At 37.5% G+C, this 19,204-nt stretch overlaps 1 protein-coding gene across 7 annotated transcripts in view; it reads left to right on the top strand.

The window, feature by feature from the left end:
* Positions 1–19,204, top strand: part of Siz (Brefeldin-resistant Arf-GEF family protein schizo) — a 153,043-nt gene that overhangs the window by 97,735 nt on the left and 36,104 nt on the right. Inside the window, exon 1 of one of the 7 annotated variants that reach the window (XM_072015095.1) lies at positions 15,277–15,607. The exons of 5 other annotated variants lie outside the window; for them this stretch is intronic. The gene's annotated coding sequence lies outside the window, so the exon portion shown is untranslated. Of the gene's footprint in view, positions 1–15,276; positions 15,608–16,350; positions 16,413–19,204 lie in introns of those variants that run through there. One more of the 7 variants, XM_072015092.1, reaches the window with a different exon arrangement.

Genomic DNA, 19,204 nt, shown 5'->3' with positions numbered 1-19,204 from the left:
CGGAGAAATGGCATTCGGTGATTAAACCATGCGAATACAAAAGCCTTTCATTGAATCTCTCTTACGCGTCGGTTCTATTCTTCAAATTCTATAGTTTCGTCCCGAATTCCCTTCTACTCCATCGTACGGCTAAAATCATACAGATCGTCGGAATTTTTCGATGTAGAAGATAGGGAAAATTTTCCATCAAATTATTGGCTTGGCAACTAAGCGATTGCGGATTTTGCCATTAGGTGGCATTGACAAGATCCGCGATCACTTAGTTGCCATCACGTACCGGGCCACTGTACTCTGTTAGGTTAGGTCGAGCGACCGGTTTCAAAATTTTATTTCAAATTATACGTTCGTTGTTGTTTCTTTCGTTCGTTTAACTCTATGTAAATTCATATATTAACAAAATTTGAGGAATTAATTAATCGGATAATAGAATTTTATGTGTTTTGAAAGAAATTCTCAGGCCGATACGAAACTCTGTTTAACACTTTACCGACTGATGGCCGATTAATCAGTTTTTGTCGCCGACGCTTACCGATCGATAACCTATTAATCTGTTTTTTCTCGTCGACGGTCTTTCTTATTATTTGAGCAGTAATTTGTTATTTAGTACTAATGTACCTTGCTCGGTTGCGTCAGTTGCGTTGCTTTGTAAACTCCCACAGTTTTGTATCTGTTGAACCGCTAGCGGTCGGTAAAGCGTTAACAAAGTTTTCTTGTATTATTAAGATTCTTGTAAAATTTTACTTTACAGTTTTGTTCTATTTTCACGTTCAGGATAACCTGGCGATAATTCGCTCCTGTCCAGTGCCATAATATTTCGTAAATCTTTATTTTCTCGCGAATGAAGTATATAGAAAATACTCGATGAAGCATATAGAAGATTTTCAGTTTATATTTCCAACTTGTCTTTTCAGCCTATCATCAACTCACGATATACTTCCCAGAACATTGTCTACGATCTCTGTGCTTTGTTTAATACAAACAATTTGCTATCCAACGTAACTGCTAGAGACACGAGAGTGGAACGCGAAGGAACGAAGCTTACGAGGGTTAATAACTTAGGATCATGGTCGAAGATCAGGTTACTCCGACCCAAATTCATCTTCATCCCGCTAAGACGCTAAGGCAATGAAAAATGATGTTCGCGTCTTCGTATTTATCGTTCGGAAGTTCGCGTCTTCAAACGTATCGAATGTAATAAAATACGGTTAGATGGTTGTCATACGGTTGTCACGTAAAATAAAAAAGAGAAATTGAAGACGAAAAATGAAAGGTAAAAATAAAGAAATAAAAAGAGAGGATTTATTTCTTAGCACTTGGTTTGCACTAACTACAATTCACTCCAGAACTCCAGCCGCGACTTTTCAAAAACTGAAGCTCTTACAGCTACTTGACTTTCGACGGAATCCGAGTCTTTTTCTTTGTCATCCCTCGATATGCCCGCTATCCACGCGTTTGTTAGGCGTTCTGGGACATTCGGCGAAAGATCCGTTGGGGTATCGAGGGTTCATATGGCACCTCGTCACATCTTTATTTCCCTCATCAGCCCATCGGTTCCGAAGGGCGGCCTGGTAGAATTTTTTAAATTTTCCTTCGAGTTGTTTGGTTTTATCTAAGATATGTTGTTTCCATGTCAATCTTCTGTCCAGAGTCATGCCCAGGTATCTGACTGACTTTTTATCTGCAATAGGTATGTTGTTTATCGTCACCTGTGGGCAAGTTTGTTTCCGCAGCGTGAAAGTTATGTGTCTGGGTTTGTTTTCGTTGGCTTTGAAGCGCCATTCGTGGAACCACTCTTCCATAGAGTCGAGGCCTCGCTGGAGAGTAGAGGAGGCTGTGACCCCAACCATGTGAGAGACCAGGCCGCGCTTCGGAACCGATGGGATGATGACGGAAGTAAAGATCTGGCGGCACTCGACGACAATCTATGTCGCTGAAGCGAGATGCCTAATGAACCCTGGATATCCCGACGGTCCTTTCGCCGGATGTTCGAGAACGCCTAACAAACGCGTGGATAGTGGGCATATCGAGGGATGACAAAGAAAAGGAATCAGATTCCGCCGAAAGTCAAGTTGTAAGAGCTTCAGTCTTGAACAGTCATGCCTAGAGTTCAAAAGCAAATTGAAGAAGCGAATATTTACATCTTCGATTCCCCCTTTTTATTTTACGTGACAAGGCAATTGTCGGGTCTGAGTGTGAGGCTAATAAGGCTGTATTGTATCGTCAGCAAATGTCGCTGTGGTTATATCTGTCGAATTTGGTAAGCCTGGTTTGTTCGAAATGATACGAAAACAAAACTGTTGGAATAATGGGATTTCCGAATAACGGAAGGATCGGTTTTCTGATAGTTCGAATACAGATTACTATTAACACGTTCGTCGCCACGGCGCACATATCTATACGACGGGTATACTTCCGTGGGGGCCCAAAGGATGGTGACGCTCTTCTTGTTCGAGTTAATTAATTAAATATACGATATTATATATAGGATATACGGCATAAAAATATTAAAAACACATTATACCATACTTTTTATTAATTTATATTCTGCATAATATATTACATTATTCTATATCGCATGGTATTCGTTAAAACATTCCAAACACATTTGGGGTAATTTTGGGCACTTCGAACAATAGTTATAGACTCCGTCATCGCTACTCTCCTCACTTTCAAATATATTTTCACGCTGTTTACTGAACATTTTCAGGATGAAAAAATCACTGATGTACGTCTCACAAGTAGGAGTTGGATGAGCATAAACTTATACATTATACTTATACCTTTATTTATTCATGTTGAGGTGGTTAGATGTATGTGAACAAAGGAACACGTGGATAAATTGCAAGGTAGAAAATATATTTTAATACAGAAGCGCAAATACAAATAGGAATACAATGTAAGGTGGTCCAGATCCGCACGCTAGCAATGTTACCCTTTTTTTTTTTTTTTTTATCGTGGGGAAATCCTCATGGACACTCGGCGCTGCGTAGCAACGACCGTGTAGTGTCGGACTCTTACCGACTAAAACCCCACGGTGGTCATCCCGACGTTCAGAGGTGCACCCGGGGTCTCTTGCGAATCACTACCGAGTGCAACCTCGTAGCAATGTTACCCTGAGACTAAAAGAACGCTGAAGCCAACGTCGCACGTGTGTCGCTTATGGTCTGTCGTCGACGCATTCTTTTGTCTATGCGCTATTGATGACCTCGGCGCTTGAGAAAACCGAAGATCAGATGTAGAGTTTTCCTGGAAGTGTCGATCGCTTCAACAATTTATATCCTGGATAATATATTACATTATCCTATATCGTATGGTATTCGTTAAAACATTCCAAACACATTTGGGGTAATTTTGGGCACTTCGAACAATAGTTATAGACTCCGTCATCGCTACTCTCCTCACTTTCAAATATATTTTCACGCTGTTTACTGAACATTTTCAGGAGGAAAAGATCACCGATGTACGTTTTTTTTTTTTTTTTTTTATTGACTATTTGTTTAAATTTTTACAATTTGTCCAGAAGGACATTTGGTAAAATATTATAGCTTAAAGAATAAAAATATAGCATGTGGATAGTTACCCCCAGCGGGGTTCCATCTTCCAGGTTGCCTATTGCATCTCTATTGCGAGGTCTGCGGGATGCTTCCTCTTCAGTCTTCTTTCTATTGTGGTTTTGTTTGTTTCAGCAACCAGCTGGTTTGGTTGTACGTCTCGCAAGTATGCTCCTCGACTAAATGAAAGATCTGAGATGAGATCCATCCCTCGGAATACTCTAGCTTTTGATAGCTATCGCTTTCTTCATTTCAGAAATAAATAATCTTTTCTTTATAATGAATCGAAGGCGATAAACGATGAATTCTTGCTTGTCGCTCTATTTATGTTCTGCGTACAGGCATTTGTTCGGATTTGGGCCCCGCAGGAAACTTAGCAGGAATCACGCTGGGCAACGAACGTGTTAATCGACAGATTCTTTAAATATTTATGGATGCCGTATCTTTTCGCCTGCTGAGAGACCATTCTTTCGGACGTAATTCTTTCGATATAGGTAACCGCGTAGAGTCTCAAATGTTTTTGAACGCATGCAGAAAACCCAATTTCCGGAAAACGAACTTCTTTCTTCTTGGAACGCGTGAGAGTCGGTCTCGACGAAGAGTATTCCAACTCTGGCGCTCCAGATGACGTTTCAATTAGAATATTTTAATATTCAGAGGATCGCGATAAAGTTAGATCGTTTGAATTAAGGATTCTAGTAGAAGGGCGTTGTTGGAAGTTGTAGAAGCGAATATGGAAATTAAGTTTGGATATATCGCGTTGTGAAAATAAAGAGACGGTTTATAATTATCGTTCCCTGTATTTCTCGTTATTGCAAAGTTACAGGTAACTTATAGCGAATCTACTATTTAATTTTCTACTTATATCTAATTTTGAACATTTCGTTTCACGGAAATAATGATTCTTTACGGTTGTTGCTTTTTCGTATTTCTCATTCGGTCAACGATGTTTTCGTACTTGGGAAAATACGAATAACTCGTGTCTCGAGGATTTTCCTTGGGAATAAAAAAGCTTTGCCTTACAAGTACCGTTCTTCGTAGTTTCTTCTCTGTACAATTTTTTAGAGAGATAAAATCTTGAGAATTTTAATGGGCGAGACACCAATGACTCAATTGTTATAAAAAAAAAAGAAAAACATAAAGACTTTACCCTAAATGTATTTTATTACACTACATTTCTTTTTAGAAACACGCGTATTACCACGCAAGCGTCCAATTGGTCATTTTATCTTTGCAAAAATGTAAAAATTTTTTATTAAAGAGTCCTAAGCATGAGTCATCGGTGATTGACATTTCCTAAAAAGTTTCGTTATGGAAATATAAAAATTGTTCAAAGATTTCAGTGCGTAGGATATCAGAAACCCACGTATTACGGAGAATAGAAATCTTGATCTTCGCGATTTCCATTTTCCTTCCAAAGATATAAAAATAACATCTTAGAAAACGCTAATCACGACTCATCGATCATTCGCGTTTCCAACATTTCCATTTGAAAGCTTAAGCTCGTAACATACAACTAATCTAGGTAACATAAAAATTGTAAATTTCAAACTTTGTGATCTCTTGTACATAGTACATATTAATTGAAGAACCTCAATAATGAATTTTAAAGTTCTAACTTTTACAAGTACTACGTTTTAGAGCTCTCAGTTGGCAGTATCTTTGCTATTGGAGTATTGATTTCCAAGAATCCCAGCTTTATACAGTTCTCGAATTCAGAGTTCTCAATCTTAGGACTCTCGATTATGAAGTTCTTAATTGAATAGTTCTTGATTTTAGAGTTCTCGGTATCGAAACCTTCCAGTTTTAGAATGTCAAACTTACAATCCGAATGTTAGAGCGCTGAGTTTTCTCGGCGTTCTCTCGGTTCTCGAGTCCCGAGTTCTAGAATTCTCTCGGTTCTCGAGTCCCGAGTTCTAGAGTTTTCTCAATTTTCGAATCCCGAGTTCTGGAGTTCTCTCGGTTCTAGAGTCCTGAGTTCTAGAGTTCTCTCGATTATAGGGTCCTGAGTACTGGAGTTCTCCCGGTTCTAGAGTCCCGAGTTCTGGAGTTCTCTCGGTTATAGAGTTTCGAGTTCTGGAGTTCTCTCGGTTCTACAGTCCCGAGTTCTAGAGTAGAATTCTCAACTTTAGAAAACCCATTTCTAAAATAAACTAAATATTCTAAAATACACTCTATCTGTTCTGATATTCAACAATTGTAAAATATTCAACGCAAATAGCTATCTTCTCTACGCTCGTGTTAAAATTCCCTAGAACAAATCGAACACGCGTGTACGCTGTAGAAATTCGAACGACACATCAACGATAATCAATACTCGATTCGAAGGTGTTAAAATTCCCTTAAACAAGCACTCTGGCCAATACCATTAATTTCCACGCCGATGAAACGTCAACGCGATTATAATCGAAATTCTCTGGCAACCGGATCGCATTACCATGACTCGTTAGGTTGGCAGTGTGGTTCCCGAGGCTAAAGCCAGTTTCACACTAGCGATAACGGTACGATCAGATCCACGATCCACGATCCACGATCTACGAACATGAAAGGTCAACAAAATCCGCGTTCTTGCGAGAGAGACAGATATGAGTAGAATGTTTCCGCCTCTGTCTAAAGCATTCCTATCGTGTCAGGCGTGCGAAGAACGAGAACCTTCTCGTCTTCCATGTTGATTTTTCACGACCAATCACGACCCAACTTTCAGACGATTTTTCCTGGTCTTTGGTATACGAGCGTCGAGATCTCCAATTTGTACGATCGCGATCAGATCGAGTCAGACATCGGTCGAAATCGGTTAAGCCTGATTCACACTAGCGATGAAAGGTACGGTCAGATCACGATCGATGAAAATTTAGGATTTTACCGAGGCATTCGCGCCAGATCAGAAACAATCGAACCCTACCCCAATTCTTCAACTATACCGTAATAAAAATCGCGTTAATTTTGCATCAGCATACATAAGGTGACGAATGAGATTTGTTTGCGGTAGTAATGCGACCAGTGTAAGCGCTAAATGGAAGTAACTGTGTGATAATTGCGTGGCTGTAGTTGGCGAATCGTTTTTCTCCGTTTCGACCCACAATCTCGTTTCGCCAGACGTGTCACGCTATACTATCCGACCGAGATCGACCAGTTCGCTGCAATTTCATGCAAATTTAATCAAACGCTCGTCCTCCGTGTTCCTTCTCCACCTTCGACCGTGTACTTCGTCACTAGCAAACCAACTCCACGGCCATCAGATTTTCGTTTCGCTTAACCTTATCGCCTAATGTGAATACTCTCGTCGGATTACGTGTAAACGATTTTCATGGAAACGGTGCTTCGCTTGACGTGATTTGACCGCACCGTGATCGCCACTTTGAAACAGGCTTAACGCCAGCATATTCCGGTTGGAAAGGCTTGTCCGGTGGGTGGTGTCGTTGCTCATTACGATCGAGCCGATGGTTAAAAGGAGCAAAAGCCCCGGTAGAGGAGGGCGTTGTGCCTCTGGGCTTTCTTGGATCGCGTGCTGCTCTCTTATTAGCCTACATTGAAGCAACCGGCGCGGCTTCGACTTCTTATTAGAGTGTGACGTATCGTCCAAGTGAACTTGAACGACGACGATTCATCCTGGTGAACGAAGAATACAAGTCGTTCGCTTTAAATCCGATTTCACGGGTCTAATTTGATATCGATGGACTGGAAAGTCCTTCGGTGGATTTCCTTTTTTGAATTGCTTCTCTTTGGTATTTCTATTTTTTGGGGGTTTTTTTTTTCTTTTTGTTGATGAGCATTTTATAAATTCAATCCTTGATCAGCGTCGTTAAATTGCTGGATAGACTACGGATTTTTATGGAAATAATTAAAAAGGTAAAACCTAAGTTGAAATATGTTTCACCTGTGAAGTGGTGAAGTCATGACACATGCTGTATCTCGGATATTTTATATATTTTCATACTTAAAAATTTCCCATGACTGCAATAGAAATGCGCAGTTTATAAATTACACTCTTCGTCAAAATTATACGTAACGGCTTAAAGTCTGATGTAAGCGGAAAATCGATTTGATGGAAAGTTCTTTCATAGATTTTCTTCGGATATTAGAGACCTCTTCGGTGTTGTTATTTTCTACTATTTTTCTAATGTAGGTTTTCTCAATTTAATCGTCGATTAGTATTGTCAAAATTATATTCTTCGTCCAAGACCAGTTTAGATTAGCCGTAAGTCGAGTTCGATTTTGACAAAGTGGCAGATATTTCGAAAGATTTTCTTCGTTGAAGATTCCTTCGGTGTCTTTATCAATGTCAATGTTGTCAATCAAGATCTTACGACTACCCACGGTAATTTAGGCACGATATGGAATCTAATCGAATATTATTAAACTAAGTCCTTTGGAAGATCTTCTGATTGTTCTATTTTAAAGTTAACATCGTGCAATTAACAATAATATTGCTACATTTGAAATAATTTTTATTTTCTGTTTGTACGTTTGGTTTTTACATATCGATTTTTACATTCGGTTCTTACCTTGTACCCTTTCAGCATCAATCGTGGTAATATACGCGAGATCGACCATATTAACCAGTTAATTATTTGTGACGAGTATACTCGTCACGAAGAAATGGTAATATTTTGCATTAAGACAAGCCCCGCCGTTAATAAAATGAAAAAATGAAACAGTCCTTTTGTTATAACTTAACTCTATGTTATAACAGCCACGCATACTCTCCATTTGACGAGTATACTCGTCAACGCTTACCTTCCGCCGCGCATTTCAGGTACACGCTTTTCAAAGTTTTCAAAGAGCTCGCTAACTAGTTAAAAGCTTGTCTTTCGTTAAAACTATTCGTAGAACCCGTCGGAGTAATGCGATTGCCAATGTATAACGCGCCTAGGGAATTCTAGGGAAAACGATATTATTGCAGTGGCGCGCGCATCAAGAGACTGGAATTACGCCGCGAAATGCTTGTTAGCGGTTACGAAATTACATTTGCGTTAATATATGCCCGCTGCTAATGAGGAAATAGCAATACCAATCAAATTAATGTGGATTCCACTAGCATAGTATATGAATTATCCGCGGTGCGAATCGGTGAACGCGATCGAACCACGTCGAGAAGGTTAATTGGGATGACCGTCGAAATATCTCGATGGGAATCGGCGCCCTACTTGCCTCCGTGACGATCGACAACATTATACCAGATCAGAACGAGTTATTACATACCTAGAACGCTCTCGATCTCTTTTAGGTTAGGTTTATCGTGTCTCGGGACCTCTTCGTTCCTCTGCAATGCCTTTCAATTCAAAGTAGGATAAAAGAAAGTTTCAAATCGATACAGTAGGAATTTTAGTCATTCTTGTACGTACTAAGCATTCTTTGACTTTAGAAATTTTTGGGAGGTGGAAACAGCGTAGGTTGATCCGGTGACGAAGTTCAGAAACCAGTTGATGACGAGGCTGAAACCAGCCGATGACGAGGAGAATCTCGGTTGTTGGTAGAGATCCCTATTTCTCGCGTATGTTTGTCATTTCCGACTAGTAATTTTAAAAATAGCTCTTCGCTTATCCCATATCTCTGTTTAAATATCGCTATGCTCGAACAAACTTACGTGTAGCAGCAATCAGAACTATCGGACGATACTCTAGAATCTTAGAAGAACGATAAAATGTTTTTGGAGATTTTTTTAAAGTGCAAAGATCTGGGGGAAAAACTACGCGGTTTTAAACGACCTAACATGCAGCCGACGTGAATGAAAATAAGCTCGCGGATGGAGTTCACGTGTACGCGTGTATTTAACGTATTTATACGTCGACCCGTGTATCTTTCAGTACACGGCTACTCGTGCACCGTATCGCGTGCACCAACCGTGTTATCCGTATTTTAATTCGTATGACCTTTAACCAGTTAACTGCTCTCGACGAGTATACTCGTCACGAACAACTGGCGATATTTCGCGTTACGACGAGCCCCATCGGTAAAGAAATTAAAAAATGAAACAGGTTCGTTACAAGTTCATTCTATGTTACAACAGCCACGCGTACTCCGTGTTTGACGAGTATACTCGTCACGAACAACTGGCGATATTTCGCGTTACGACGAGCCCCATCGGTAAAGAAATTAAAAAATGAAACAGGTTCGTTACAACTTCATTCTATGTTACAACAGCCACGCGTACTCCGTGTTTGACGAGTATACTCGTCACGAAGAACGCGATATTTTGCATTACGATGAGCCCCATCGGTAATGAAGTTAAAAAATAAAACAGGTCGTTTCATTGCAACTTCATTCTATGTTACAACAGCCACGCGTACTCCGTATTTGACGAGTATACTCGTCACGAAGAAATGGCGATGTTTTGCGTTACTACGAGCCCCATCGGTAAAGAAATTAAAAATGAAACAGGTTCGTTAAAACTTCATTCTGTTACAACAACCACGCGTACTCCGTGTTTGACGAGTATACTCGTCATCGTTTACTTTTTACCACCCATTTTAGTCACACGCTTTTCAAAGTCCAAAAAGGCCGCGATAGCTAACAACTTCTCGATATACGGACATCCGAGAAGTCTGAAACATTACAAAATTAATGAACGATCTAGTGTATTTCGCTATACTTACTAGAATAACAGAGAAAAAAATAAAACGAATCAAAATACGAACACTTTAATACATTCGACTAATCTTTTCTGTCTCTGTTTTCCTATTATATTATATTATTATTTTACTGTTATATTATTGTTTCTTTCGTGCTACACTTAGTAACGAAGTAAGTTTATCCCATCGATATTACCAAATAAATGACTAAAATAATTAATTACAAAAGTTAGATGTCCACGCATTTAAGCGAACGTGGAACAATGCACTCGCCTACTGAAAGGTACACAGACTGGACTACGGACATGTGTACACGTGTTTCTTTAATACACGTGTACCATACCCTAAACTCTAGCTGTTAGTTTGTTAGCTTGTTTGTGTTTGGTGTTTGGTCTGTGCAGTTGCTTTGGATGCTGTTCTGTTCCACCGAACAGAGAATGTTTAATTACTTACGAATAATTACATATGAATTTCTGATTAAGCTTTGGAATTGCCAGCGTGGTGATTTCGCTAGAAATACGACGAATAAGACTAACAAATAAAAATAACACCATGTACCATATAATTTCTTCCCAAGTATTAGGTTGTCCGAAAAGTAGAGTTTTCTTCTCCCTAAAACTCTACATCTATAGGTACAATTATCTCTTCGTAAATATTTGAAGCTTCATTTCGTCAATGCCTTTCTCTTTACCATTCAAATTAATTTATTACTAAAGAGAACTACGAGAAGATTAAACAGATCGTGTAGTTTTCTTCTTTTTGTTTTTTTTTTTTTTTTTTTACAAGTGATAACCACTTCGACAGTGCATAATTCAATAAACTAATATAAAACGAAAAGCATTGTGCGTCTATTATTTCTTATAAAACGAAAGAAACTTCTCGGACAAGCCAATAATTATACAAATTAACTCTCGCCTCTGAGTCTGCGAATAGTCGGTCACAACTACCGAGAGGTAGTTCCACCGGTGGCATCATCGAACGACGAAATCAAAAATTCTTTCAGGCTTCTCTGCAGCTGGTAAATTCGTTTCGAGTTAGCTAGACATTTGCACGGCCTAATTGCGTTTCGAGGAAGCGCCAGAACGCCGCAGGTGTAACTCGAAATGGGTTAACCTTTGACGAACCGGTGGCAGCTTCTCTCGACTAGGTTGTCTAGGCCTCGGAGACAACCGAGGCTTTCTCCGTGATGGCTGACTTTTACTTTTGCCACAGGCGTATCGAAGATCCCCGCGTGGATCCGCAAGCAACGTAAACGTGACCTGTGCGTTAGCGTTTCTGTAACGTATAGTTATCGTCAACGAGCTATATCATCATTGTTGTTAGGCAGGAAAAAGCGGGAAATCAAGGTGAAACTAAAATCGAAGGAAATGATCTTCTCCGTGGGAACAAAACTGAAGAAAATTAGTACGTAGCGTGGAAACTATCTTAAAATAGTGGAAAATTTCTAATGACGCGAAACCTTCTTAAAACGGAGACAAATTTAAAGTACATGGCCGGATATTTCAGACTGAGACAAAGTTAACGTGCGAAATTGAGGAGATACAGGAAAGATAGGAACATTTTTCAAAGTGAAGACTCGAACATTGGAGATTTTCCAAAATGAGGAGAAAATAAGAAGCTTTGACAATCTGGAAATTTTATTCTGCAAAATTATCATATGCTTCTTTCTCGTTTATTTCTTCGTCTTCTTCTTCTTAGTCATCGCTATATATATATATATCATATATTGAGATGGCAACTAAGCGATTGCGGATTTCATCATTAGGCGGTAATGACAAAATCCGCAATCACTTAATTGCCAGAACAATATATTTGATATTTTGGAAAGACATATTCGTTGAATTAATCAGAAGGCAATTAAATTCTGCAGAACGGTGCACAAAGGTTCGAGGGGAGAATAGAAAAAGCAATTAACGTATTAAAAACACGACGAACCATCTTGACGATGAAGGAAACCGGGACGTAATAACGAAGCTGTTGCGAGAAAGCAATAAAAATCATCGCTTCTTTGGTCGATAGGATCTCGAGTTGCGGATTAGCCGGTCTTTCTTAGCTGCGAAATCGCGTCGTGGCGATGACGAAACGGAAATTCGTGGCGAAATCTTCGATCTTCTTCGTTCGATAACGGAAAGCGTGCTGGAAACCGAGAAAACGAGCAGCAGCTGGTCTCTTTTCTCGTCGAAATCTGAACAGTGACGAGAGACGAAACAGGCAATTGAGAAACTCGTAACAAAAATATTTAACAGCGGGTCGTAAAAGTATTTGAATACGAAACACGTACAAAACACTTTGAAATCTCATTAACAGTGACGAGTTCGATCATCTTAATTGCATTGGTAAAATTGGTAAAACGCATCTGGAAACGTATATAAAAGTTACGAGATATTTATTGCAAACGTACACTTAGCAAGAAATTAGCACAGAGTATGAATTTGGTGTTAAACATTTTATTCGCGTATTACGCAAGACATTTAGCAATTTCGTTAGCGCTGTAACGAGAGTTGAAATGTATATGGAGTCGCAGGATATTTATCGCAGATACGCGTTTGGTAAAAAAATTGCCTTCGAGTATGAATAATAATCTTGGACGTAGAATTGGAATTAGAATATTCTTGCAAACTTTTTATGTACATATTATGCAGCTACACGTTTAGCAATTTCGTTAGCATCGTAATATGACAGCTCTGTCGGTACTATTACGTTGGAAAAATTTAGAACGAATCTAAAAATGTTAGGTTGTCCGAAAAGTTTCCTTCGTTTCATGAGGTGATAATAGATGAACAACAATTTCTGTTTTATATTATTTTATTGAATTAGGTGTGATGCATTTCGTTATACTTTTATTATTATATTCGTACGTAATTCAATAAACTAATACAAAACAATTGCGCGTCTATTATTTCCTTATAAAACGAAAGAAACATTTCGCACAACCTAATATATACAGAAGTTGCAATATATTTATTGGGGATATACACCTTTCGAGAAGTTAGTATGCAACATTGTAGGTGCTGTTATATAGTAGCTGCAAAATAGTATACAGCTAAGATATTTATTGGGAATATACACTTTGCGAGAAGTTAGTATGCAACATTGTAGGTGCTGTTATATATTAGATGCGAAGTAGTATACAACTAAGATATTTATTGGGAATATACACTCTCCGAAAAGTTAGTATGCAACATTGTAGGTGCTATTATATATTAGATGCAAAGTAGTATACAGCTAAGATATTTATTGGGAATATACACTTTGCGAGAAGTTAGTATGCAACATTGTAGATGCTGTTATATAGTAGATTCGAAATAGTATACAGCTAAGATATTTATTGGGAATATATACTTTGCGAGAAGTTAGTACGCAACATTGTAGATGCTGTTATATATTAGATGCAAAATAGTATACAGCTAAGATATTTATTGGGAATATACACTTTGCGAGAAGTTAGTACGCAACATTGTAGGTGCTATTATATAGTAGCTGCAAAATAGTATACAACTAAGATATTTATTGGGAATATACACTTTGCGAGAAGTTAGTATGCAACATTGTAATGCTGTTACATAGTAGATGATAATATATAGCTATTGTAGATCAACGGTAATGTTAAAAGTATAATTAGTATTAGGACATTCGTGGAAAGCTTTTACGTACGTATTATACGAAACATTTTGAAGCCTCGTTAACTGTAACGGGATAAGACTATCGTGATTATGTTGGTCAAATTTGAAACGGATCTGAAAATGTATATAGGATATTTATTCGAAGAATACACTTTGTAATTTATCACTAAAATATTTCAACACTTAATTAATTATTCAATTGTATGAATAAGTCAGAATATTTAGCGAGATTATGTTTAACACCAATTCTATGTTGAAGACTATTGTTCATATTCTATAGGAATTCTATACTAAGCCTATGCTTGCTATCTTCTATGTACATTTTCTAATTGCTTTCGAAGCAATTTATTATGAAAATTTATTTCGAAGAATCGGAAACTCGGACAGAATAGGAAAAGTGTTCATAAGTCATATGATAAAATCACAGAGATCTAATAATTTTAATATATCGTAATGCTGTAAACCTATTAATTAATTATTGAATTGTATGAATAAGTCAGAATATTTAACAAGACCATGTTTAACACCAATTCTATGTTGAAGACTATTGTTCATATTCTATAGGAATTTTGCACTAAGCCTATGCTTACGATAAATAGGAAAAGAATAGGAAAAGGTCTATTAGTATCCATAAGTCGTATCATAAAATCACAGAAATCTAATAATTTTAATAACGTGATGTTATGAACCTATTAATTAATTATTGAATTGTATGAATAAGTCAGAATATTTAACAAGACCATGTTTAACACCAATTCTACGTTGAAGACTATTGTTCATATTCTATAGGAATTTTTCACTAAACCTATGCTTGCGATAAACGTCTTGTATGTTCCATGTACATTTTCTAATTACTTTCAAAGCAATTTATGAAAATTTCTTTTGGACAGAATAGGAAAAGGTCTGTTAGTGTTCATAAGTCGTATGATAAAATCACAGAAATTTAATAGTTTTAATATAACGTAATGTTGTACACGTATATTCAGGTATAATTAACTATTTGACCTGTTAAAAGCTTAATTAGCTGCTTTCGCAATATTATCTATACTTCCGTACTATTCGCGTAAAAATTTCGAAAAAAAACGTGGCTATGGTAAAATTCGAAACATCTCGGATAATACGAAACTTTACGGTTAAACGAGAGTTGGATAACCGAGACTTCGCGATAGCCGTGTCGCATTGCAGCGTCAACAAAATTGGAAAAAGTTTCGCCTAATGCACGCGATAGTTTCATCAAAATTCTCCACGAAAAGCGATATTTTATTTGAAAATATTCATTTGGTTGGAACATTTCCAACGAGCCAACCGTACCAACACGTTGATAACAGTCGGGTCGCGCGAATCCTCTTACTCGTATTGATTTATTATTTGAAGAAATAACATTTATTTCTCGCGAATTGCGAAAATATTCTTATCTGGGCGCATTAAATATGCGTGAAAGTGCAACGCCGGTTACTGGAACACGATAATTTTTCTAGCCGCAGTTGAGTCGCGACCGACCAGGCGACACGACGACTGCTGTCTCCCGGGACTGCACTCGCTTTGATAAACTTGGTGTATAATACATAAATTCACTAGGACGTAGCTAGTGATTTATCGTGACGACAAGGCCACATGTGACATCCAGTTGAGATATATAAGTGGCGATTTGTTCCCCTGCGGTGGTCATGTTGCGAGTTAAATTGTTACAGTGCAATGAAAGATTGAGATTCGCAGTTTATTCGAGTGAGAGTGCATAAAATTGAAATCCTCAGAAATCCGGAGAAATTACTCTAACTTTTACGAGTTCCCAGTGATTTTGACTTTCATCAGTTTTTACAGCCATTCTGATTTTTATCAGTCGTCGCTAGCGATTTCAAGGGTTTGTACCGATAGCTTGTAGCAATTTGCGTATGTTCGTGCTGATCTTTCGGATACTCGTTCGTTTGTAGAATTATTGGCTTGGCAACTAAGTGATTGCGGGTTTTGCCATTACCACCTAATGACAAAACCCGCAACCACTTAGTTGCCAACCCAATAGAATCAGATCGAGAGAAACTCTGAACTTCTGAATTTCCAGAAATACCCATTGCACAGAGGTAACTGCAGAGATTAAGAGAAGCGAAGAAAATACGAAAGTATTGTTTGATAAATCCCGCGATCATAGAGGAGAACCATTTTTACCATTTTTACCGCGGTGAAAAATATTCACGTTCGTAGTTTGGAACGTAGCTGTACAAAAATTCAGAAAAAGAAAGAAGATATAGAAATACCTATTCTTTGATAAATTTCCGAATTACAGACACATCAGAACGTCTTCAAATTTTTCTCCACCATGAACGACATAAATTTCGACCCAACATGCTCGATTTAACGATCATACAAACGAAGAAAAGTAAGAAAAATACGAAAATATTCATTGATAATATTTTTTCGAGATTTTTTTTTTTTTTCTTTCTTCTTTCTTTCCCACAGCGAACGCAAGAATTCGTCGGCGTAAATCGACCTCCATATTCCGGAACGACGTTGCTCGCCGTGACGGCATACACGCGTTGAAATCACCGGTGGGAGGCGCACCGCGCTCCACCTTTCATTTGACTTTGACAGTTCCATTATGGTATCGAAGCTAACGGCAAACAGTACCGTACTTGACGTTAGTGAATCAACGTGCGCGCCGATATGTCGAGGTATTTCCATCGTCGTTGCCTTGTCACCGCGATCAGGATCGGCCTCGATAAACGTTATCGAACTAACGAGTGTAGTACTCGCGATATACGCTTCACCTGTCGTCTTGTTAATGTTCTTTCTAAAAAGTGTTAAGCTTTCGGCTAACGAGTTAAACGACGCTGTATTCGCTGTTTTATCTCTCGTTGGAAATTTTCGTTAGGGTTGTTCTCTGTAGGGCTGACGAGTGTCACGATCGTCGACAGTTCGTCGTTAGTTTGATGGTTTTATTAATTTGTTGGTACTGGCTGTTGAACTTTTATGCAAATTCCTATTCTTCTGAATAAAATGGAAAGAAAATTGTTGAAAGGAAAGCACTGTACTTTGGATGTTTCGTAGCAATTTATGTCTTTCTCGTGTTTCGCTTATTCCCGATTTTCCACCTTCGCCTTTCCTGTAAATTAATAAAATAACAGAAGCTGTAATTGTTGGAATGGGACTAATGTCAATATCGGACGGAGAGGACTTTTGAGAATTCTAAAGATAGTTTCCAGAGAAATTGGAGTTTTTTTTTTAAATAGATTGTTGTAATAAGCGAACGGAGTGTAAAATTACTCGTGGTTTTGGTGATTTTATCGAAGAATACCGTGATAATTCTTGTAATTTGAAAAAAAAACACAGGATTCCTATATTTCGTTCGAAACTTCAAATTACCATGCGGTTATTTTTATATTAATTTTCGTATCGAGGCAAGAAAATCAAACCAAGAAATTGTTCGTTCTCGATCCTCAAAAATGCAACATTTTTAAGGAGAACGTGTTCTTAAAAATATTTTTCTTTTCATCAAATATATATCATCGCGTAAAGTATATGAATATATAAGGGAAAAAAGACAAAAAGAGAAAGAATTTAATAACGTAAATGAATTGGAATAAGAAAATTGCAAATGAAATATTATTTAATATTAATGGCGATCGTTAACATTACAATTACCAGAGTCAAAGTGCAATTTTACGATCCGAATCTTCGTGAAACGTGGCTTTCAACGTTAAATCAGCTGATACGGTAAATCTGTTAGACGCGTAGCCAACGATCGATCTAACGACGATTTCATAATATTTAATCGCGTAGTATTTGATTTTCTTCCTCGTAGAGTTTAATCCTCGACTCGTAGAAACTCGAAGGAACAATTTAAAGAACAAGGAATACGTAAAGGATAAAGAAGATGCTGGCAATTTCCAACTGTATTTAGCTTGGAGGCCGATTAATTCTTGCGCGACCGGGAAACGAGAACGCGCCATGATATTCAGCTCGCCTTTTACGGAATTCAGAAACGAGCCACTCGCGCACCGTTAAAGGGTTTTAATTATTCAACTGATCCTCTAAATTTAGACGCAGCCTGATTCTCTTCTTAGACATCGGTAGCTAGGAAAAATCGTTTGATCGTTCAATTAATCTGCTAACGATGTCTACATGAAAGAAGAAATAGCAACGAAAAAGAAATATTACACAAATATACTGCAAATTTGTATTATAATTTAACGTTTATATTTCGGAGAATATCTTAAGAAAAAAAAAAAAAAGTAGAAATTTGGTGGTAGAAAATCGTTTCACCTATCATGTATTATAGAAAACAATTGAAAGCGCTATAATTATTTAGATATTTTATATTACGTGGAATTTTACACTTTCAAGTTTTCTTTCAAATGTATATAAATCTCTAGTTTTCTCTCTATGGATAAATCTTGGAAATTCTCTTCTCTTCTCAATCTGAAAAGAAGACAAAAAAAAAAAAAAAGGAATTTAATAACGTAAATGAAATTGGATAGAAAAATTGCAAATGAAATATTATTTAATACTAATGGCGATCGTTAACATCAGAATTATCAGAGTCAAAGTAAGCAATTCGTAATTTTCCACAGGAATTTGATAGATGTTCCCCTGTTAAAAAAAATATTTAAATCCAAACTTACGTGGCTCGTGTTATGTAAAGCTCATTCTAATTGAGGGTTCTGCGCCGAGATACTTAGCATGATATTTCATTTAAGAATGAAATTATGGTAATATTTGTAATATCCAGGATACCAGAACTACACAATAGCAATTAAGGCCTAAATTATGGAAATTTCTTTCGCATCTCTGATTTTTTATAATGGGTTTTGCCATTATTTTAATGAATTCTCTATACCACGAGGAAACATTAAAATTACAGCGAGTTAATACGCGTCTATTTGCGTTTCCCATTAATTTTCCATCATTTTCACTACCCTGTCCTTAATGGTTTAATAAAATTTAGAGTTTGACTAATAAAAACGATCCGTTTCGAAACTTGCTCGACAATGAACAGGAGTCTCTGTTAATTAATTCGTAACATAAACGTAATAGTCTCTGGTACAGTTTCTATGAATTTTAATTCTTTGATCATCGTCTGTGTCGTTTTACTCGGAAAACTCGTTGACTGGTTTTGCGGAAAAGATTTAATTGAGGGAAAAATACTCGCGATTCGACGATAAGAATCGAATTGTCTTCCTCTGTTCCCTTTAAACGAAGTATTAATGGCGGCGACAGATTTTTCGAAAGCGCGTCTTCCATCCTTTAAGTTGCAGCTTCTCGTTCAATTTTATTTCCTTCCTTTTCTTGGAACTAAATTTGATATTAACTTCTCTTCGTTCCCCGAAGTTTAGCAAATAAGCGAACTTCTAAGTTCCAGAGTTTAATTTCTTCGAATTACGAATTCCCTAGATTTCTCGTTTTCCCCTAGCTCCTAATTTTTATAGGTTATACAGGTTAATTTCGTTTCTCTGGAAACGTAAGC

This window comes from Bombus fervidus, chromosome 13 (genome assembly GCF_041682495.2).
Source record: "Bombus fervidus isolate BK054 chromosome 13, iyBomFerv1, whole genome shotgun sequence".
In the NCBI taxonomy this organism is placed as follows: domain Eukaryota; kingdom Metazoa; phylum Arthropoda; class Insecta; order Hymenoptera; family Apidae; genus Bombus; species Bombus fervidus.
This window is presented reverse-complemented; position numbering and strand designations above follow the sequence as displayed.